The sequence below is a fragment of the Hibiscus syriacus genome, unplaced genomic scaffold, assembly GCF_006381635.1.
Source record: "Hibiscus syriacus cultivar Baekdansim isolate YM2019G1 unplaced genomic scaffold, ASM638163v2 tig00117034_pilon, whole genome shotgun sequence".
NCBI classification, from domain to species: domain Eukaryota; kingdom Viridiplantae; phylum Streptophyta; class Magnoliopsida; order Malvales; family Malvaceae; genus Hibiscus; species Hibiscus syriacus.
This window is the reverse complement of record NW_024063533.1, coordinates 8551854-8555586: the sequence shown is the minus strand read 5'-3', so window position 1 is coordinate 8555586 and position 3733 is coordinate 8551854. Positions and strand designations below refer to the sequence as shown.

At 37.4% G+C, this 3733-nt stretch overlaps 1 pseudogene; it reads left to right on the top strand.

Annotated features, from left to right (window-relative positions):
- Positions 1 to 354: 354 nt before the first annotated feature.
- LOC120196463 lies at positions 355 to 2065 on the top strand (annotated as a pseudogene).
- The last annotated feature ends 1668 nt before the right edge of the window (positions 2066 to 3733 follow it).

The following is a 3733-nucleotide window of genomic DNA, read 5'->3' as shown; positions in this document are numbered from 1 at the left end:
CCCCACACCAGCAAAAATGGTTGCTGCCATGACGATAATGCAGATTCTTTGTTTAACACTCTTTTCCCTTACCTTACTTTCTACTGCATTCACTTCTCGAGATTACTCTGATGCTCTTGAAAAGTCTATTCTCTTCTTCGAGGGGCAATGGTTGTGTCGATTACTGTCGAATCAGCACCTCAAATGGAGGGGGAACTCCGGTTTGTCTGATGGTGCATCCTATGACGTATGTGTACACCTATAGTTATAACTCATATGGGGTAGTCATTAAAATTGGACAAAGTGATGATTTTGGTTTGTTTTGGAACTCAGGTGGACCTGGTAGGCGGCTATTACGATTCTGGAGATAATGTGAAGTTTGGCCTCCAAATGGCCTTCACTATAACAATGTTGTCATGTAGTGTCATTGAATTTGGCAGCTCAATGCAGAGTCAGATCGGAGATGCGAAGACCGCCATCCATTGGGGGACCGATTATCTTTTGAAAGCAGCTACTGCTACCCCTGCCACTTTATACGTTCAAGCGAGCATTGCATGATAATCTTTGTTTTCACTTGTTACATATCATTACAATATTGTTGTGATGATGCAGGTGGGAGATCCAAACATGGATCACAAGTGTTGGGAAAGACCAGAAGACATGGATACCCCGCGCAATGTATACAAGGTGTCTGCTGAAAATCCAGGATCCGATGTAGTGGCCGAGACAGTCGCCGCATTAGCTGCTGCTTCGATAGTGTTCAAGGACTCTTATCCTTCCTACTCTGCCAGGCTGCTTCAAACAGCCAAGAATATAATTAATTAACATACACATAAATTACTAGCAATCTCTTTCTTTACAACTTTATGATGTTTCCGATCTCTACTTGTTTATGCAGCTCTTCGATTTTGCGGACAGGCACCGAGGGTCTTACAATGACTCTCTAAACTCAGTGGTCTGCCCATTTTACTGCTTTTACTCTGGATACCAGGTACAGTGACCCTTTTTCTTCTTGTTCCATTGGAGGTTAACCATGATCATTAATCAAAATGGTATGGAAATATAGGATGAGCTTCTGTGGGGAGCATCATGGATGCATCGAGCCGCGCAGGATAACTCCTATCTACTTATCATACATCCAATCCAATGGCCACACAATGGGATCAGATAATGATGATTTCTACTTCAGTTGGGATGATAAGAGAGCTGGGACAAAGGTCCTTCTTTCCAAGGTATGTCTCCTACAACCTCCCCGGCTGGAAGACATCAAAACCGAAACTCAACAGATTTCAAGTGATTTTGATTTTTTTCAACAAAACTTTTTGGAGAAAAGCGCGTCAGAGTTTGAATTATACAAATCACATTCAGACAACTACATATGCTCATTAATCCCAGGAACATCTGGCTTCCAGGCCCAATATACACCAGGGGGACTTCTTTACAAAGCTAGTGAAAGCAACCTGCAATATGTGGCAACCACATCTTTCCTCCTATTGACATACGCCAAATACCTTAATGCAAATGGCGGAGTTGTCACATGCGGGGCTTCAACCGTAACAGCGGAGAGCCTCATAGCACAAGCAAAGAAGTAAGTGGACTACATATTAGGTGATAATCCAGCAAAAATTTCATACATGGTTGGGTTTGGACATAGATATCAAAAACATGTGCACCATAGGGGTTCATCGGTTCCATCCATTCAGGCGCACCCTGGTCGGATAACCTGCGACAATGTGTTCCAATACCTCTATGCTACCTCACCGAATCCGAATGTCCTTGTTGGAGCCGTCATAGGTGGACCTGATAGTAGAGACAACTTCGCGGATGACCGTAACAATTATCAGCAATCTGAGCCAGCCACTTACATTAATGCACAATTCGTTGGTGTTCTTGCTTTCTTCGCTGGGATAGGGACTGCAAACTGAAACAATTAATATGAGAAAGAAGAGAAGCTTATGTAGTGAAAGAAACGCTTCCATTTCCATATTCATGCTGTGATGGATTGTTATTAGTTACAGGTTTTCAAACTAAGGTTTTCACTTTATTGGAATACAAGGAAAAATCATTACTTAAAGAAGTCTTGGACTTGCAGAAATACATATTGTAAATGTGCCTTGAATGACCTTATCTAACTTCTTCTTTGAGATAATAAGATGTGTTTTCCCAACGAAGTAAATAGATTATGGAATTACACGCTCTTCGGGAAACTCGTCTGGCCTAAGTTTTATAGGCGGTTAACCCATGGCCTCCAGAATTTTGGGAAAATTTAAAAATTAATATATATTTTAATTAAAATGTGTAATTTCATACACAAAATTTAATTTAGTACAATAATATATATAAAATGTTTATTTTTATTTTAATTAGGTCCTCCACAAATATCTCTCATGCACCTCACAACCATCGAAAGACTTTAAGAATTACTAAAATGCTCCATCTTCAAGGGAGTTTCGAAAGACATAACGGTAATATCTCTGGAAGAAGGGTTTCGAATATTTAAATCTCGGGAAGCATCAACTAGCTAATATGACCTCTGACAGACCCACGTGATCTACCAAATTTATTGTCGTTTGACTGTATCTACCTAGTCTATCTATTTACGGGTAACCATTATAATCCTACAACTGACACGCGCACTAAAGATCTACTATAAAATATCTTAAGCATGATTAAGAGACGAGATGGAACCTCTATGAAACCACATCACGTGTATTCTTTCCTCTACCTCCCTTCTTATGGAAACAAAACATTTTAACATGAACCAACAATTGATTTTCGACTGGTTGTATCTCTCCATTCAAATCAGAAGGAGTGAACTGCATATAATCGTCATAATTTATTTGGTCTCATCAACAAATGGTGTGGTGAGCATATAATCGTTATAATTTATTTGGTTTCATCTACCAGCTTCCTCCAAAAGCCTTTCCTGACATATTTGATTATTACTGGTCAACACATGCAAAGTCGAGTAGCAGAACTTGTATGCATAGGAGAACTGTCTTCGAAAAGTGAAGGGAATAACTATTTTGATTTTATTTCTAATTATATTATCTTTAAAATAATTAATTAATTAATTATAATTTATTAACGATTAACCATTTATTAAAATTTGTAACTTAATCATTAACCGACACTTTTAACATTTCGATTAATTGAATCTGTTTAACCTTAATGGTTCGATTAATTAATTTATAAAATATAACGATTACACTAATTAACAATTATGATTAACAACTACAAGTTAATTTGAACACCTCTAACTGCTACATAATATATTATTATAGGTCACCTTAATTTTGTCTTAATGCAACCTACAATAAAGTTGACAATTTTAAAAGACTACACATATGGTTGAAATTATGCTGTTTTCGTTGCTATTAACTTCACCATTTCTCATCCAATCGTTATCTCATGCAAAAACAAGAGATGTACAATTAAATTTTGGTCCCCCTCCCCAAAAAAAACGTACAATACAAAATGCCCAAAAATATTGGGTTAAGTATGCAAATGGTCCCCGACTATAAGATGTTACTTTATTGAGTCTCCTAACTATTGAAAATTACAAAATAGTCCTCCGATTTTAGGGCATTACTTTGTTGAGTCCCCAGACTATTAAAAGTTACAAAATGATCAACCGACTATTCATATATTTCAAACTCGTCCCATTATGTTAAAAAATTGGTGATGGTTTGAATGGACGTTAATTTGTTGACTAGATATGATAAAACCTTATCTTAGAACCATTTGAGTTGTA